The sequence below is a fragment of the Ixodes scapularis genome, unplaced genomic scaffold (genome assembly GCF_016920785.2).
Source record: "Ixodes scapularis isolate PalLabHiFi unplaced genomic scaffold, ASM1692078v2 PGA_scaffold4__175_contigs__length_147842914, whole genome shotgun sequence".
Lineage (NCBI taxonomy): Eukaryota > Metazoa > Arthropoda > Arachnida > Ixodida > Ixodidae > Ixodes > Ixodes scapularis.
The window spans coordinates 115,757,784-115,778,378 of NW_024609879.1; positions in this window are offsets into that span (position 1 = coordinate 115,757,784).

The window sequence follows — 20,595 nt, forward strand, 5'->3', positions numbered from 1 at the left end:
ACAAAAACTACGGTTTACGTTATTCATCCCTTTGAATGTGACAGTTGACAGCCGGGATTATGTTGCTTTTATTTCGCCGAAGAACGTATTTTTGAGGGCCTAAAATGACCTTTCACCTTTTTTCACATCCCCCGATAACAGAAAAGAAAGGTCACACAACATTTTCTTTTTTTATTTATTAATCTTGAGCAGATCCAATAAAAAAAACAAAAAACACCGGTTTACCTCTGCCATTTTGTCCGCACGCACGAGAACGTGACAGAAAAAAACAAAAACAACAACAGAAACTTTGACTAGCCGTTTCTACCGCGACGGTTCGATACTCGACTGCGATCCTTGACTAAGTCTCTCTATCGTCCTGGGCAACGGGACGCTTAATAAGACGCTTGACGCGCGGGTTTGTCATCTATAGACACGAAAGACCATGTTTACGTCGCAAGCCGATCTCTGCTTTCCTTTTTTCTTTTACTCCTTTTTTTCATGCCAGCTTTGGGAAAATAAAAGGATCTGCTTTTGGCTCCTCGATTATATTCGCATTCACACCATAGCTAAAAAAGAAGTCCGGCCTCTCGCGGAACAATACTTTTTTTGTCCTTCGTGCGCTGAATAAAGACATCCATAGGTGCATCTTAGATTAGTTTGATGTTATTTTATTAAGTCGTACTCGTTTCAAACAGACAAGAAAAAAGTCGTTTCTTCGACATCTTGTAGACCCTGAGATGGGGAACGAAAAAAAAATGGACGAAAGTCAAACGTTGGACGCCAGCGTTCCGTGTTCTATGGCGTTCGACCAGTGCAGTGGAGGCAAAGGTAGCCAGCTTTAGGTCTACCCACTAATCGTTCCAATCAGAGCACGGCGTTCTGACGTTCCCGCGTGATTTTGTCTCCTCCTCTCCCTCAGTTTCTCGGCCCATAGGGATGTCTCGAACTTTTTTCGAACATGAGGTTCGACAAAGTTCGACTGGTTGGACCCGATCGGCGAACCACCTTCGAACTTTTATGGAAACTTGACGAAGTTTGCCCGACTGCGACACAAAAATTACAAACACTGGAAGATAAACAAAACACACACACACACACATTTAAGAAGCAGTTCGGTTTTATATTTTATAAAATGATTACCGACGTTTACACAATGTATGAGCAAGCAGATGTGAATTTTATGTCTCGTAGTCAGTGACAGGTTAGGAAAGGCCGAGCCTGGTCAATTGTGTTCGCATTTCTTGCTTCGTGATTAGCTCTTCAGCATTCTTGTCTTGCCAAGGCCGCTCTGTCATTGGCTGCGGAGCCATAATAAGATGCTTAACTCGCCACGCCCCGCGTTCTTTTTTTGTTTTGTTTTCGACTGTCACCAGTTATAAGTTGGCTATACGGAGCGCAAGCTTGTCTGCTTCTTTTGCGGGGGCTGGTATGACGTCAGAATGCCGAGCTCTGATTGGCTCTGATTGATGAAGGATAGTGGCTGGACCTCGAGGCAGCTTGCTTTGAGGTCCACCCACTATCGTTCCAATCAGTGCCAATCAGAGATCGGTGTTCTGACCTCACCCTAAACCCCCGCAAAAGAAGCAGACGAGTTTGCGCTCCGCATTAACGTGAATCAATCGAACGATTCTCGCAACACACGATGCATGTTTCAACAGTCAGACAGTGTCGATGTGTCTTCAGTTTTCGCGTACACGAGGATTAGGCAAACCTTCGTCGAACTTTCGACAAACTGTCCGATGGAAGTACGCGAGAAGTCGAACGCGGTTTAAATCGGTGCAGGTTTGCGACGTTCCTATACCCTCAACGCTCTCTCTGAAGCCGCACTACGTCTTACAAAATGCACGCTGTTCGTCGCAAACGTATGATGACAGAATTAGCTTCTGACACATCCCCAACTTTCTTGGACATCGACGCCTCGGCGCTCGCACAAAAGTGAGAATTTCATCTGAAACGACATCAACAGACATCGCAATAATCCCCGGTTATTTTTTTTATACGACAGTCATAAAATATCAATGAGTAGCAATCACAATTTTGGACCCGTATATTTGTTTATTCTACGGCACTACACATTGTTCTTCTTTTTTTTTTGCGAAGAATTTAATGATTTACATTGACAAAAATTATCAATTAGTGCTTTTTCTCGACGATATATAGTAATCTTCCCGAGGACTGTAATTGCTTGCGGGTATCCCAGAACGTACAGCAACTAGAATTTTTATATTTACATGATTTTTTTTTTCTTTTTTAATTATTCCACAGTATCGCACAAAAAGATGGCCATTCGGACTCGAACACGTTCCAAGCACATCAGACAGCGTCTGCAAACTGTATTTTTGTGCGACGCATTGGCAGTGTGACCGCGTTTCTGAAACACCAGCAGCCGGTAACAGCGCAGCATTCCAGCCGCGTGCGGCTCCACCCCCGTTGGCAGTAACTTGCCGCAACGCGCTCCCACGCAGCTCAAGAACGATCGAAGGCGTGGGATGTGAGCTACCCCCACGCGCCTCTCCAACCTTTTTTTTTTTCTTTTTTTTTTTCTACCGCCGCGAGTTCCAGTGCCTCCGAGTCAAGAGCCTAACGCGAAAACAGACGAGAGCACTGAGAAAGGTCATAAAACATTTTTTTTTCCTTTTTTTATTCCCTTCAATCTACCGGATGTTCTGAACGAAAGAAAAGGAAAAAAAAGGTAAACCTTGTTTACCGCATCGCAAAAGTTATATACGCCTCGCTGAATGCTCAGCCGCACCGCCTAAATATAGGGAGTATTCACTGGCGGCCATAGCTGTGCGCGCAACTGCTGAGCGCGTGCTGACGGCGAGCTTCCAGAGTTATTTTTCAGCGTGCATTCCACACCATCAGGATTGCCGGTCTTAGCAGCCTATTAATGTGACCTCGCTCTGAGCATGCGCTTTAAAAAGCACCCACAAATATGGCGTCCAGTGAATACTCCCTATATATCTATATATTGTCGCGTGCGCAGCTGACCAAGTAGCCAGCGCGCTCGTGGCCTAACGATTATCGCGCTCGCCTTCCACGCAAGAAGCTAAGGTTCGATGCCTGGTCGCGGATACACATTTTTGTTGACTCTGGAATGTGATGGGCTGGTATATTCGAGAACTGTGTTGGCTGATTCGAGGTTAGAATGTTCTACGCGCCGAACCTTCTACGCCGATAGTTGCACAAGCCCACGCGTGTACAAAAGGGGCTCCGCGTGGCAAGCCGCAGTTAGGATGCCTACATGTCTGTCTGTCTCAGGGTGAAGACATCCATTGTTGCCCTGGATGTGTCAGCGCGTGACGCTCTCGAGCGCTCGGTGCGTGACTTGGGCGGTAAAATGGCGTCTATGCGTTAGCCAAAGCTACGCGCTCGAGCTGACTGACACCGGATTGAGCGCACTTCAAAATGCATAAAAAAAACGACTGGGCGGAAAAATGGCTGAGATGTCACCACTCAAGCAAAAGCGCGCGTGTGTATGAAGGCACTCTAGCCGCAGTCAGTCATAGGCTTGCGCCAGATTCTGCCTCTTCGTCGACATCGCCGCTCGCTTACGACACCTGTTCTTTTACCCCTTTGTTTTGGTACAAGTTTGCCTTTATTAAACCTTTAGTTTCTTTAACGAACTCCGTCTCGTCACTTCACCCGCGACATCTGGTGGAGGTGCGGAGTAGCAACCCATGCAGCGGACTCCCCCAAGGCCACGCAGTGCAAACCCGTCCCTGGAGAGCCCGAGAAGGAGACCACCGGAAGAACTCGAGTCCCGAACAAGCCGCCGGAGCCAGGGTACGTCTCGAGAGTTTGGGCCACTGCCAGATCCTCAGCAAAAGAAGCCGTCGAACCCGAGGATGACCACACAGGCACTGCAAACTGAAACTCCCGCCGCCGCCGCCCCCATTTTCTTCATGCCCGTTGCCCCAAGCACTCCGAAACCCTTTTACGGCGAAATCTGCGAGGACATCGAGGACTGGATTGTCCAGTATGACCGTGTGGCGCGACACAACGGGTGGATCGACCAGCAACGCCTGCAAAACCTGTACTTCGCGCTAGAAAACACTGCGAAGCAAAGGGTTTGAAAATCACGAAGCCGCTTTTACATCGTGTGATATTTTCAAGCAAGAGTTGAAGAGTACCTTTGCAAGTAAACATCGACGAGAAAGGGTGGAAAATCTGCTGCAAGTGCGAACGCAGGTGCCGCACGAGAGCGTCACCAGCTTCGTGGAAGATGTTCTCCGTTTGAGTGCACGCAGCAGTCCATCAGCCAGCGACGAGAAGAAGCATCGAGTCCTAATACGAGGCGTAAAGGACGAGATCTTAGGCGGCCTCGTTCGCAACCCTCCGAAACTGTAGAATAATTTGTTGCCGAAGCCACAAACATCGAGAGAGCACTGCTGGCCAGAGCCTACCCTACCACCGCAGCGTCAACGCCCGGGCTCACACTACATCCGGATTTGACTGCCGCATTAGGGGCAGCAACCTCCGCGAGATTATTCGTGGATGTTGTCCTGGAGGAGCTCAAGAAGCTGCTTCCAGTTGCTGATCGCCCAGCCACAGTTTCAGCCGCCGAACTGAATCGAGAAGTACCTCACTAGGCACTCCAACCGCAGGTTCCCATCGCCCTGCCAGTTCTCAAGGAACCAACGCTAAGCTACGCCGCCATGGCCCAAAAGACCGTCGTCAGCCAACCACCGGTACACGCCGCCACCTCGACGAGACGTCCCGACGCCGCAAAACTTCTGACGACGAAAAGAACGCGTCCAGCACGTCCGTCCGTAACAGCCTGCATCCAAAAAGACAGACGTGTGAAGGACGCCCGACGGACGCCCTCTGTGATTTTACTGTAGGAAAGCAGACCACACCTACCGCCGAAGCCCATACCGACGATTCGGGCTGCTCGGGTTGCAGCCGCGCGAACGACCCGCGTCCCCGTTATGGTGAACGCCCTCGGGAGATCGACGAGTACCTGCGACGACCTCAGTTCCCCGAGCCTGCGTCCCGGCGAAAGTTCCGGTCGCCGTCGCCACCACGTCCAGCTTCGGAGATGCACCGACCCCGACGTGAAAGCCTGTCGCCACTCGCTCCTCGCCGGGAAAACTAGGCTCGGCAACACTTGTAGGGATAGTCGTCAAAGACGACCGACACCAAGATCCTCCACGAGCGTCGGAGGGCCCCCACTCGAACCCAACCAGAGACCGAAACGACGCCCCTGCAACGGTAAAGAATGACCTCAACGTCGTTATCGACGGCCACGGCGCGTCGGCTCTCGTCGACACCGGAGCAGACTAGTCTGTCCTGAGTGGGAGGCTCTCCCAACGCCTTCGGAAAGTGGCGACGCCGTGGGATGACCCACAGATACGGAGCGCCGGGGGACATTTTATCACGCCAGTCGGAATATGCACTGTTCTCGTCGAGACTCACGACGAGACGTGTCAAGTAAAGTTCGTTCTTCTACGAGACTGTGCGATAGACGTTATACTCGGAATGGACTTCTTGTGCGAATACGGCGCTGGGGTTGCCCTGAAAGTTAACGAGTTGAGGCTGCGGAAACCTGTCGTAATGCTTAAGGATCAGAAACCTACGGCAGCCACGTCAACATTAATGGGTGTACTTTCCGACCACGTGAACTTTCCACCACGCTCGAGAGTACTCCTGCCTGTCTGGACCGAAAAACACATCTGCGGAGAACTTCTGCTGAAAGATTGCGTCCAACTGGATCAGCGTCGCAAGAGGCATCGCTGAGCCCCAAGACGAATACGCTGTTGCACTCGTAACTAACTTCCGACAGGAGGCTCAGCACCTTACGAAAGGCATCGCTGTGGGACACGCCGAGGAATTCCCGGAGTCAGCCGCAATCGCCGAATATTAGAAGACCTATCTTCGTGGCCACACAAGACAACGCCGCTTTCGCAGTTCGAGATAGATCCAACCCTGCCTACCCCACAGCGACGACAACTCCGTGACCTCTTCGCTGAATCCAATGAGTGCTTCTCCACGTCGTCAAAGGTACGCCAAACGACGGTTGCGAAACATCGAATTGTTACTGATGACGACGCGCTTCCTGTTCATCGGTCGCCGTACCGTGTCTCTGTGAAAGAGAAAGAAGTAATCCAGAAGCAGGTTAAAGAAAGGCTCGACGACGACATCGTATAGGCCTGAAACAGCCCGTGGGCTTTACCGGTAGTCCTGGTGAAAAAGAAAGACGAAACTCCACGGTTCTGAGTGGACTGTAGTCCACTCAGAGCCGTGTGTGACAAACAAGGATGTCTACCCGCTGTCACGCATCGATGACACTCTGGACCGGCTGCGCTACGCCCGATACTTTTTGTCCATGGACCTGAAGGATTAGTACTGGCAGATCGAGGTCAACGAACTGGATCATGAGAAGACTGTCTTCGTCACGCGGGACGCACTGTACGATTTTAAAGTGATGCCATTCGGACCGTGCATTGCACCGGCGACCTTCCAGCGCGTAATGGACACGGTCCTTTCTAGCTTGAAATGGCAAAGCTGTCTAGTCTACCTCGACGACGTTGTGGTATTCGAAAGCGACTTCGACGAGCACCTGAGACGTTTGCGAGCCGTGCTACAGGCTATCCAGAATGCTGGACTGACACTAAAGTCGTCAAAATGTCGGTTCGCTTACGGCAAGCCCAAATTTCTGGGTCATGTCGTGAGTGCTCAGGGTGTAAGCCCTGACCACGCAAAGACATCCGCTATCGCCGAATTTCCGAAGACGTCAGGCAAGAAAGCCATACGAAGATTTCTTGGACCGGGCGCTTACTACAGACGTTTCGTTCGCAATTTTGCCAAGATTTTTGCACCGCTCACGCATCTGACGAAGGACAACGTGAACTTCCAATGGGGGGAGGAACAAGAAGAAGCGCTCAACGAACTGAAGGAAAGACTCCATCCGCCCCCTATCCTCGGACACTTTGATGCATCAGCGAAAACGGAAGTTCACAGGGGCGCCGCAACACCGGACTCGGCGCGGTACTCGTTCAAAGACAAGATGGAGCAGAGAGGGTGATCGCTTACGCAAGCCGGGCTCTGTCCAAGGCAGAGAAAAATTACTCAACGACCGACAAGCAATGTCTTGCTGTCATCTGGGCGTTAACCAAGTTCCGCCCGTACCTGTACGGGATCCCGTTCAGCGTTGTCACGGACCACCACGCACTCTGTTGGCTCGCCGACCTGAAGGACCCGTCAGGACGCCTCGCTCGCTGGAGTCTTCGACTGAAAGAATTCGACGGAACCATTGTGCATAAGTCTGACCTCAAGCATAATGACGCCGACTGTTTGCCTAGGGCCCCAGTCAAATCTCCTCCCGACAGCTCCGATAATCACGATGACACCCATTTTCTCGGCGCAGTTACAGCCTGTATCACAGATCGGTCAACTTGTAATTCTCATGTTCGGAACCGGTATCAGTTCAAGTTTAAACGAGGTAGTTTTCTTGGAAACTATACAAGCCTACGTGACGGGCTGAGTGGCAGTAAAACAAAAAGTCTTCCTTCTGAAACCAACACTGCATTTGGTTTTAGAAACTCACTGTTCTCGAATTCAGGTGGATGCGTAATATTTAAACTTTGGCAATCACGAGGCTTGTTCTGTATTTAGGCTAGGAACGTGCTAATTGCCATTGTAATTGATTAGCGCTGGGTCATTCGCAGAGTTGACAGTGCAAGGGAAAGACGCGACAAGCGCTCTTCGATTCGAACTCCCGTTCGCACACCCTTAAATTAGACATAAAAAAACAGTCTGCTGTGGCAATGAGCAAGATGAAATGTCATGATCAGTGCCATGGCCCATGGCTCATGCTGCTTTTTTTTTTTTTTTTTGGAGAGGGGGGGGGGGGGGGGGGCTTAAGCGTATTGTCAGCTTTGTCATTCACCTAGATAGCTCTCTTCATAGATTGCTGTGATCGGGCCCCCCAATAGCTTTTCGGGGAAGTATAGTCGCTCCACGTTTTTTTAGTGTGTGATGCCCCGCGCTTCGTAAGCTGCCAGCAGACTTGCGCGCTACTGATTACATGCAATCAAGCAACTTGTAATAAATTAATTTTTGGAGTCATTCGTTTGATTACGTTGATTAGGTAATAATCACAACAGTAATCTGAGTACCCCTGAAAATACTGATATTACTTGTAATCTTTGCTTTTCTTCCCCCTCCCGTTTCTAATGGCGCCCTTTGTCCGCACAAGGTTCCGAACAAGAAATCTTCGAACCAAATCTCTGACAGGAGGATGAATTTACAGAAATCGGTGGTTCATAATACTGTTACTCAGATCCAGTAGTAGAGAGTTTTAGGGAGCCGTTTTTGCACTCCCGACACGGGATGGCAATGTGCAGTATTTGGTTTCGGCAAACTCTCGCTCCTAATGCGTTCGGGCGAGCAACCCCGAAAAAAAAAAGCGTCTTTCTTGAACATTTTTGGCAGCTTCGTGTCTTATTGTTTTGGTTTGTATGGATCTTTCTGACGACTAAAATTAAAATAATATTCGATCACGTGGAATTAAATCAACTGAAAATCCTTAAAGCACCCAGCAGGTCAAAAGCTTGTCCTACAAAAATATACAAAAGCGCACACACATGCGTATATGTACTGCAGTATGCGCAGATTGGCAAACATACACTCTCAAGAAAAAAGGCTGTAAAAAATGAAAGCCGTTTACAACTCCCTGTAACGCCAAATTAGAGCGCAGCTCTCGAGGAGGAGGAGGGAAGGGTACTGAAGGGGGGGGTCATGTGACCTCGGGGGGTCACGTCACCTTGACGATAACGATCCGATGACGTCATCAGTGATGATGACGATGACGATGCGGATGCCAATGACGTCATCAGTGATGATGACGGTGACGATGCGGATGCCGATGATGTCATCAATGATGTCATTGATGACGTCATCAGTAATGATGACGATGACGATACGGATGCCGATGACGTCACCAGGTTGCATGCAACCAAGGTTGCATGCCAGGTACATGCACCCTGTTGCATGCAACTCCCGAAGGAACGCGAGGTCCTCCCGAAGGAACCCGAGGTCCTCCCGAAGGAACCCGAGGTCCTCCCGAAGTCCTCCGAAAGGAACCTGAGGTCCTCCCGAGGTCCTACCGAAGAAACCCGAGGTCCTCCCGAGGTTCTCCCGAAGAGACCCGAGGTCCTCCGGAAGAGACCCGAAGTCCTCCCGAAGGACCTCGGGTTCCTTCGGGACGACCTCGGGTTCCTTCGGGAGGACCTCAAGTCCCTTCGGAAAAATTTACCCATAATGCTCCGCGCGGTTACGCCGACGGCGACGGCGGCGGCGACGGCGACGCCGCTCAAGCCAGAAACGGGCGACTAAGAGCTGCGCTCTAGAAGATGTATCGTTACACCCTTTCTCCCTTATAATACACCCCAAAACTTCATTTCGACGTACTGAGCCCTATAGTCGAACAGACGACCCCAAATTTTACGACGGGTTTGATAACAGTACAATATAACTTTTTTTAAATAGCTAAAGTACTTATCAAAGACCACAGAAAGAAAACACCGAGTTTTTACAGTAGGGCCAAGAAAACCCGGATTATTATTTCTTTTAGAGCGCAGCTCTTAGGCGCCCGCTCCCGGCTTGAGCGGCGTCGGCGTCGGCGTCGCCGTCGCCGCCGGCGTAACCGCGCGGTGCATTATGGGTAAATTTCCCCGCTAAATCTAGCGGAAACATTTCCCCGCTAAATCTAGCGGATGAATTTCCCCGCTAAACCTAGCGGAAAAATTTCCCCACTAGATCTAGCGGAAAACTTTCCCCGCTAAATCTAGCGGAACAATTTTCCCCGCTAAATCTAGCGGAAAAATTTCCCCGCTAAATCTAGCGGAAAAATTTCCTCACTAAATCTAGCGAAAAATTTCCCCCCTAAATCTAGCGGAAAACTTCCCCGCTAAATCTAGCGAAAAAACTTCCCCGCTAAATCTAGCGGGAAAATTTTGGTCACGTGACCTGGGGGTCACGTGACCTGGGGAGTCACGTGACCTCGGGGAGCACGTGGCTCCCCCTCCACGTGGACCCCCTTCTCCGAGGTCACGTGACCCCAACAGGGTTAGCGCTCGTCCTGTCCAGTTCCTTCCTCTGTCCTTGCAAAAATTCGCGCTGTTCCATTATGAAGGTCACGTGCCCTCGGGGGGTGTCATGTGACCCTTTCCCCTATGTCACGTGACCCCCCCCCTGAGAAACCGTGGCCCTCAGTACCCTTCCCTCCTCCTCCTCCTCAAGAGCTGCGCTCCAATTCGGCATTACGGGGCTTTCACTTTTTTTGTAGTCAGTAAAACGTACGTACACTAGCTATTTTAATAAGTTGTACCACACGGCTATCAAGCCCCTCGTAAAATTTGGGGTCGTCCGTTCGACTGTAGGGCGCTGTACGTCGAATAGAAGTTTGGGGGTGTATTCAGTGAGACAAAGGGTGTAACGATACACCCTCTTACACCCTTTTTTCTCGAGAGTGTATAGTTGCAGAGAACCACCGGCAAGAACACAAAATACTTGCGCGCCTACGCAGCCGACTAATTAAATTGCACGCGGACACTTGCTTACGAGGAGTGTTTACTTAAAAAGATGGGACTGGGGGGACAAATAAAAAACCTATTATCCGAGGAAATAACAGGACAACATTACGAAATCTCCAGCACAGTAAGGTATGAAACTCGACCTTTGAATACTTTGTGAGGCCCGGAAGGAATCGCGTTGAAACGTGACTCTAGCCCCAATTTTCAATGGTTGGTGTCTTTCTGGTTTATTTATTTTTCTTGTACGTGTGCGCGCGCGAAGCGTGTGCTCTTGAGCACCCGATCATGCGCAATTTATTCTAGGGACGCTTGGAATGACATCGAAATCGAACGTCCGCCATTCCCTTCGGCGAATTGGATACGTTGTTTACGGTAGAAACGCTCACAAATTGACTCGTAATTTTTTTTTTATGTTTCGTAAAGAATTTAACTTGTTTACAATTCCCATCAAAGGCTTACGAAACGAGCGCTCGGTAAAATGCGGACAGGAGCGGCGAGGATTAGGTTACCCAGCGAGTCGGGGAAGCGTACTCGGAAAAATAGCTTGAGCATGGAACGTCGACTGACCAACCTTTTGGCACACTAATTGATGCATTTCCAGGGATGCCACACCGCCTGGATTACGAGGAAAGAAAGAAAGAGAGAAGGGGGAGGGGCTTTGGGAAATACGCCTCAGTGATTCGCGCTCGCGAGTTTTAACAATCACTGAAAACACATCACCCAAAAGACTGTCTGCAACCATGTTCGAAGCATACCAATGTATACGAACCAAACAGACTTCACACATGAACGAGGCGTATCCGCGGATAAAAATCTTTCATCATGTCCGCGGAGATCTCCGTGACTTGTGCACGATGTATATGAGCAGTTCGACTGCCACGGGTTACGCTCTATCGGGTAAGCAGACCTCTGGTATACCTGCTGAAGACTAGCGCATGAATCACTAAGGTGTGTTTACCTAAGCCTCGGCCCCTATCCCCTCCCCTTCCTCTTTATCCCTCCATAAACCAGGCGTTGTGAAGTCCACAAAAGACGCGCCAAACAGAGCGCCGAAATTAGACTGTTGACTTACTGCACAAGCTCTTTTTTTTTTTTTTTCGAATACCAAAGTCGGTGAAAGAATAACTTGAACAAAACAAAAGTGAACCTCTGCTTGTAGAAAAAAAATGCTTTTGCCGCATAGTATAGCATAGATAGAAAACCGGTGAGGTGTAAGTATCATCCATACTGCATTCACACGTCCTTGATGACTGTGTATTCGTTCACTACAAATTGCTCAGCGCTTAAGAAAAAAGGGTGCGTGGCTTATTAGATTCTGGCTCCGTGATTGGTTCGTTAGTATTAGTATTGGTTAATGCAGGGATCCCATTGGCTGAGGAGCGATATTGAGATGTTGGGAACCCGCCAAGCCCTGCCTTTCTTGAGCTGTCGGTGACAATAGTTGAATTCCACAACAGCCATCTTAAAAATGCAGTTTTCTTTTTTTCGCTGAGTTTGGAGGGCCGAGTATATAAGTTCATAAAGACACTTCACGTGTCATACTACATTTGTGGGTATGTGGGGAGGGACGCCGATATCTATGGATATGTTTTCCATGACAAGATAGGAATATCTGCCTTACGATGTTATGTTTTAATGCGAAATCTGTTTTATGGGCCGAATTTTACGAGAAAACCGTCATGAAGGAGCGTCACAAAGGACCGTCATGAAGGAGTGTCTTGAAAAACCGTCACGTCAATTTTTCCGCTAAATTTAAGGGAGGAACGATTGTCACCTTACCACGTCATGTGACCACGAGCCACGTGAACACGTCATGTAACCTTAAATCACGTGACCGCGTCATGTCACCTCAAATCACGTGACCCCTTCATGTGACCACAAGCCACGTGACCACGATATCTAACCTCAACTACGTCACGTGACCTCCAGTAACGCGAAAACTTCATGCGACCGCAAAACATTTCTATTTCCCCACTGAACCAAACCGGGAAATTAATGTTCCGTGACGTGATTAGGCCATGTGTAACGTGGCGTCAATTTCTGCAAGGTGGGAGTCAGCGCTCAACATGTTTTCTGTTTCGCGGTCTCTGGCAGTATCATCAAACTTTTATAATATTTGGTATTGTTTCTGGGTTATCGCCTCACTCGACAGACACACGCACGAAACTGCTGGCAGTTCTATCAAGAACATCTTGCTACCAACTTTGTTTTTGTTGTCAAGTGTTACAAACTGACGATAGCGCGTTTCTGAACACGCTATAAAATGGCAAAGATTGCAAACGGAAAAAAAAAAAGCAACGTACTTGTTCTGCCAACGAGCAGTGTTGTTTATTTATCCCATCGGGAAAATCAATTTCGAGGGCTGTAGTTCGGAAATGTTGTTTTCTGTATTTACAAAAAAGAAAACGTGTTAGTTTTTTTTTTTACGCATTATCAAGTTTTGTTTTAGAGAAAAAGCGGATTTATGTGTCTGTTCATACACTTCGCTAACCTGCACATGTCATTTTCTCATCTCTTCTGCGAACACTATGACCAAAACCGATAAAGAACTTACCAAACAAATTTGCAAATAAGGTTCGAATATTTATTTTCTTTTTTTTTTATCTCCGGTAAATCGCGCACGCTTTCTTTACGTGAAGGAATTAGCTTAAACCACGCGTTTATTGCGTTCTCTTTTATTAACGAACGCCAAATCAAAACTATGAAAAGCTAGCTCGCCTATTAGACTTACCTAACAGCCCTCAAAACACAGCCCCTTTTCGTGGTCACGTAACACACTGCTTTCCTATCGAAACAAGGGACAAACAACAACACCACTAACAACAACAAAAAAGGAGTCATGTAAATGAATCGGCATACTTAACATTCTCCTCTTTCGGTACCTATAAACCAGTGCAGGCGTCCCACGTCAAACAGCCACACGTGAACACAATACACTTTTACGCAACTGTCCTTTGTTGCCGGAGATAATTGCTCGGCGGCTGTCTCGGCATTGGAGTGCCAAGAGCAGACGACAATGTCCGCTTTTGAGGGGGGGGGGGGGGGGGGGGGGGGGAGGGGTTAGCCAACGAGCACCTCTGTTCCTGACAGCTCCCTGTCTAAAGTATACGCATAGACTTGCAGACGGTGTTTGCCTTGCGTTAAAGAGGACTTAAGAGACACGGAAAGCCAGCGACTTCTGGATTTCGGGATTCTGTAAAGCCGGAGTCACCCTGCTCGGACGTCGTACAAGGGACACGATGTACCCTGCAGACACCATGACATCATGCGGAGCGCTAGTCCGTCTGCTTCCTTTGCAGGGGTTGTGGTGACGTCAGAACGCCGAAGAGCTCTGATTGGCTCTCATTGTAGGGTAGGGGGTAGACCGCAAAGCAAGCTGCCTTAAGGTCTACCCACTATCTTTCAATCAGAGCCAATCAGAGCTCGGCGTCGTTCTGACGTCACCGCGACCCCTCCGTAAGAAGCAGACGGACTAGCGCTTCGCATTACCTTCGGACACGTCTCAGGCCTGTTCGAAGTACGTCTTTTTTTTTTTTTTCTTACATATTCATGCCTTGAACATGGCCGCAGACGGCGTTTGCATGAACAATGGGGCGAAGCCATCCTACAGGAAAGAACCACACCTCAGACAATGTCTTGAAACTGTATTTTTTGTATGGTGCATTAGCGGCGCGAACGCAGGTTAAAGGGATACTGGACCAAACATTTTAGTGCCCACGATAAGTGGCGCACGTTCTTTCCACGAGCCAGCAGCCGCCGGTGTGCGCGAGCACACGCAACGAAAATGATGTCAAAGACCTCCATTCGCGGGACAGTGAAATGCATGGCGTTCGGGCCAAAGGAGAATAAAGACAGGCTTTTTATCTCCACAAGTGAAAGCTACGTCCTTGTTACACCAATTAATCGCTTACCTTTTACACCAGACACCACTGTGTAGATGAAAAACTTGTCTTTATTCTCCTTTGGCCCGAAGCCCCATACATTTCACTGTCCTCTTAAGCGCCAATAGAGGTCTCTGACGTCATTTTGGTTGCGTGTGCTCGCGCACACCGGCGGCTGCTGGCTCGTGGAAAGAGCGTGCGCCACTTATTATGGGCACTAAATTCCTTGGTTCAGTATCCCTTTAAGGGCGTTATGGGAACTCCTTTAGGATGCTCGTGAACGCTCGAAATATAGGATGCTGGGACCTCAGCTGCATCCTACGGATGTATATATTTCTTTTTTTACGAGCAGCAAGTTTACTAACAGCAAGCACCGCATAGTGTTATCACATAGACAGTGTAGAGGAAGACAACGAAGCGTTCCCAACAGTGTTCAATTGAGACACAAATTACAACACCGTCAACGTCACTTGGTAGACATAACGAATCTGCGATCAATGTCAAGTTTTGGCAGAATATTAATTATTTGTAACACCAACGTTCCAAACTATGCTGAATTCCATGAAGTCCCAAGTTGCCCTCCGTGGACTCTATCCGTACCCCACATAAACTTTAATATTCCTGGTTTTACAAAGAAGACAGCTCAAGAGCAACCAGTCGTACTGCAACACGTACTAAACCTTTTACATGACAAGTACCATAACAGTACTCATGTTTACTCTGACGGGTCCACGCGCTCGGAAAGCTCATAATCTGTATTTGTCATACCCAAACTGGGTGTTGTGGAGACACTTAAACACTGTCGAGTTGTCTCCTCTACCGCAGCAGAACTCTGTGCCTTGGACATGGCCCTATGCTACATTAGCAAATCTACAAGGAGATTGGGGTGGACGATATTCACCGACTCACGAGCGGCATTACAAATGCTACGAAGGTCACCTTTAAAAGCATCAAATCCAGTGCTGATTTTGAAAACGCTTCACAACTACGCCGCAGCAACAAACAAGGGTCATACAGTTGACTTTCAATGGGTACCTGGTCGCACAGGAATACCTGGGAACGAGTCTGCTGACGCTGAAGCAGAAAATGCGCATAACCTTGCTCCTTCTGAAAACATTATTTTCACTCGACAAGAGGCTGCAAGACACGTGGCATCATTTGGTAGAAACACTTTCCTGGGTGAGTGTTCGTCTTCCAAAAACTGCTACCCATACCTCCATAAAATTGACCCGGGATTAGAAAACTCTATTCCTAAAAAATTACCTCGAAACGTGGAAACTTGTTTGCATAGATGTCGCTTGAATTCTGCCTTCACAAATATTCAGATGAAAAAATTCGGGTTTATTTCAAGTCCGAACTGTGTACACTGCAACGTCCCTGAAGACCTCCACCATGTCATCTGTGAGTGCGAGTTTTTTCAAAACTGAGAGACGCACACTACACGACACTATTCAGAAATTAAGCAGCGGTCCGTTCAGCCTAAGCAAGATCCTTGGCCCTTGAAACGATCGAAAAACCCGACAGAGATCCATGGTGGTTTACTTGGTGGTTTACTTAGAGAAAACAGACCTAATTAGCCGTCTTTGATTTAAAATTCTTACCTAAATAACTTCTGGCTCTTGACAAGGCAGGGAAGTGATGCTGTGTGCAGTATATACTTTATGAGGCGGAAACGACAGTCACTGAGCCCCCTATCTTTATTTACTCTAGGAATATCTGAATATCCGTTTTCGCGCACAATTGTGACGTCTCTTATGGGACGGTCTTTTAAAGTGTCCGGAGACCTCACGGTTGAATTTGACCGAACAGAATGTTGAATGCTGCAGACTGTTATACACGACGATGGGCTTTGAACCCTAGCACTGTCCCGTTACAAAAGCGTTTTTTTTTTTTTTCTTTTCATTGTGTACATATTTACAAATTTTCATTATTCTGTGATAACTAATTTGTTGCATTAGACTATACGCGTTCTGTATTTTGCTACCTTTATTTTCCCTCTTTCTTGTCCTCTGTTTTCCCACTCCCCATCCCCACACAGAGTAGCCAACCGAGACTTCTTCGGTTGATTTCTGTTTTTTCCTGATCATTAAATGAATGAATGAATGAGATTACAGTTTTCTGATTGCTACCGTGGATATCTTTCGAATTTCTGTCAACGCCTCGCCTCCAAACCACGACGGTACGCCTCGATGACCTTATTTTTTGATAGGTGATGGACCTAATCGGAAGTCTCCACCGGCGATTCCCCAAATCAGCGGAACCAACGATACCACGCCTGGACCCGATCTTAGGCCTAACGCAGAGTCCATGCATGACGACACGGCAATATCGCAACTCTCACACAAAGATGACGGGGAATTTCTCTTGATCACTGCTTCATACGCCAAGGGTCGGAAACGAGCAGCAGAACCATTCAAAGGTGAACCTTCACCAGGGTACCTATGTTGCGCTTTTTCGACTTCCACGGCACGACCAACTGTAATCCTGACCTCCCGACAGAAGGGCCCCCTATGGGACCAGCTGTCGCCGGCGGAGTGCCTGGTTGTTCTGTTGACGGCGCGCGGTAGAGGTTTTTTCTGGGACCCACACGCAGCTCACAGCCTGCCCTCCCTGCGGCCTGCCACCCCTGCCACTAGCTGATTACCGCTCTTCCTTCCCTTACGCTGGAATCCACCTCGCCGCAGAGCGGCGCCAGCGGCGGGACCAACCGGTTTTGCTCGTAGCGGGGTAATAAACGTTTTTTAGTGTTGATCTAATCGACTCTGTCTGACTGATTAGGGGGCCAGGGGGCGGTGCCCGGAGGTAGAACGAGATTGTACTACAGCACCGAAATTCTGTAGTAAAATAGATAATGCTAACTATGAAACCGGTTACCCTCCGTCGCATAATCATATTGAAGCTGTGTGGTACCGTAAGTACGCGCCTGTTCGACCCACGCCTCATCTGCAATTGGCGCGCGGCAATAACTGTGACGGCAGCTAACGCCCCTAGTGACAAAATAGTTCACACGCGCAGTGCCGAAATCGCGTTGGGAGAGCTATTCCGCGTACAGGTAAAGACCAGATAACGCAGCCGCGACTTGCGCGCCTCAAATTGACGTGCGGATATCTTAGGATGCAGAAAGACCTTTAAGTGGCGCCATGCACTCATAGCGTTACGAAACGTTGCGGATTCTGTGTGTACTAAACACCGCGCGCTGCCGCTCTTGTCTATCGGCAGGTCAGGATTACACAACCTCGTTGGGATTACAGTAGGTCGTGTTCCACGGCGACTAGACGACTAGAGAGAAGGAAGTGACGTCAACAACGCAGCAAACGCAGATTGAATGTTGATTGGTGAGAGTCGCTGATGACGAATTTCCGCAGAAGGAAAAAAAAAAGGTTAGCTTTTTTCTTTCTGTGGAAATTTGTCTTCAGCGACTCTAACCCATCAACATCAAACCTGCGTTTGCTGCGTTGTTGACGTCACTTCCTTCTCCTTAGTTGCCGTGGGAGTTCAAAAAACGCAACATAGGGCCCCAGCTACGGTCATTTTCAAACCATCTGTCCAATTCCAGGTCTCTCACCCCTCTAAAAAAATGGCAATGACACGCGACTGCGTTCGTCCTAATGGTACAAAGCTCCGCGTGCAAAACCGTGAAATCGTCGTTGCAATCGACGTGAAAACCAATCGTGAAGCACAAGAACTCGTACAGATCACGAAAATAGGCAAAGTGCCAGTGCAGTCCTACATTGCTCGCCCCACAAAGTTTACGCGCGGCGTCATCTGAGTTTCAGTAGACTTCACTGGCAATGAACTCGCATCGCTCATGGTGCACAAAAAAAGCAACTATTTTCACCAGCAGAAAACTTGAGGTAACAAAACCTTTGGTCCTCGTAACCTTCAAAGGCACGCAATTGCAGCACGTGGTACATGTGAGATCACTCCGCGTCCCTGTGATGCCTTACGAATCCGACCCGAAGATCCAGTTCCAGAACTTCACCTCCTCAAATTGAAGGCAGTCAGGCTACGAGAGCAGTGTAGGCACCGACGACATAAAACGTCCCCACGAGCGCGCAGAGAATACCACAAAGCAATCGCCCTAGTGCGGAAATATACCCAACAACTGCGGCGCAAACAGTGGCGAGAGCTCTGTGCAACGTTCTATGTAACGATCCACCCAGCAAAGATGTGGCTCGTGGTGAACGCTGTGGATGGCACTCGACCGGTCAAAAATTCCATTGTATCGCTTGCCCCTAAACTTGGCTGGACACCCGAAGAGCTGGCGGAATTTCTCGTCCCACAGTTCTTCCCTACAACCACACATGCTACAACCAGCCCATTGGAGAAACTATCCCAAACCACACTCTCCGTGCCCGTGAGCCCGATCGACGAACCCTTCGCGCCTTTCGAGTTGCAGTTCGCACTAGAAAAGGCAAACATAAAAAGCGCACTGGGACCAAACGGCATCACGGCTTCAGTACTGAAAAACCTACCGGACAGAAGGCTGGAAGAACCCCTGGCATTGTACAAGAACATCTAGGCAGCCGGACAAGCACCGCACGAATGGAAAACCTCGACGATCACGCCGATTCCCAAGCCGGGAAATCCGATTGATTCGCCGAACAACCTGCGGCCATTTCCGTCACCTCCACCGTAGCCAAGATTTTTGAGTACATGGTGGCCATGCTGCTAAGATGATTTCTCAAACGTAAAGAAAACCTGGCGTCCAAACAAACCAGCTTTAGGTAGCACTTGTCGGCTCAAGATAACCTGGCCATGATCCACCAAGGCAGGGCAGGCTACCGGGAAAATTGACGGAAGACTCGAATCGTGGCCATCATTGATGTATAAAACGCGTTCGACAATGGCTCACCAACACACATCATCGACAAGCTCAAAAAGGGAATGGAGGGCCGGTTGACAAACTTCCTCTCCACCTTTTTTAACAAACCTATCTTCACGGTCACGGTACAAGGGGGAACTGAACCAAGGGAACTCTCGCACGGTGTACAACCGTGCGTCGTCCTCAGTCCTCTCTTATTCAACGTTCTTATGTCGGGCCTACCGGGACCGCTCGATCGGGTCAAGCATCTGGGTCCTCTCTGCATGCGGACGACGTTACTATCTGGACTTTATCGGGCTCTAACAGACAGCAGCAAGATGCCACCCAAGAGGGCCCGGACATCATCGACGCATACCTCAAAACTGTGGGCCTTATCCCATCTCCCTCGGAATAGTCATACATCGTACTCGGGGGCAAACATGCACGAAAAGAGGCGGCTCCGCTCCTCCAGTCACCCTTTCAGGCGGGTCATCTATTCCCACGAAAAGAGTCAATAACGGCCGCCCTCGGCCTTTTTATCGATGCCAGCAACAGCGGTAAGTCATGGATCACAACGATCAAGAAGTGGTGCACGACTCTCCACAACCTCATCGCCCGTACTTCAGGACGAACGTAGGGAAACCCGGAGAGCACGCTCAAACTTTTGAAACGCGGGCTAGTAACTCCGCGAATACACTATGCGATGCCCTTCCTGGCACTAACCAAAACCCAAAGAGACAAATTAGAAGCTCTCAACCAACGGGGTGCACAAACGGCCATGGGCCTGGCGATGGACACTACGACGGAAGACATTTACAGGAACCCAGTCTCAACACTTCCGGCAACTTGGCATATGATGTTCGCATTGGCCAAGTGTAGCGCTTGTCGCTCACGAATCCGAGCCGATCAATTCTCGAACGCGTTGGATTCCATCCCCAAGCGCCACTCCTGCTGGACCCCGACTCACCCTGGACGTCAGACACTGCCAACACTGGACCTCGAAATCACGCATATGTTCACAACCGCCTCCATCGGCTCTAATTCGACGGGCATCGCGTTCTGCACAAAGGACGTGGAAGTAAATGCCACCTGGCGCATAAACACAGACCTGACCCCAACGAGAGTCGAGCTTCTAGCCATTGATGCAGCACTCGAATATATGGATTCGAGAACCCTACACTTCACCTTTGCCACCGTGGCCGTATACACAGACTGCCAAGCGGTGCTCAGGCAAATAGAGAACTCCCTTGACACCGCACCCGTGGTGCGAAACATCCGCACAACACTGGACCGCTTCGCATCCGAGCATGGAATCAACGTTCGTCTTGGTCGCGGGAGTGAAGGGCAATGAGCGGTCAATCGGCTCGCAGGGGAGACAAGGTACCATGAA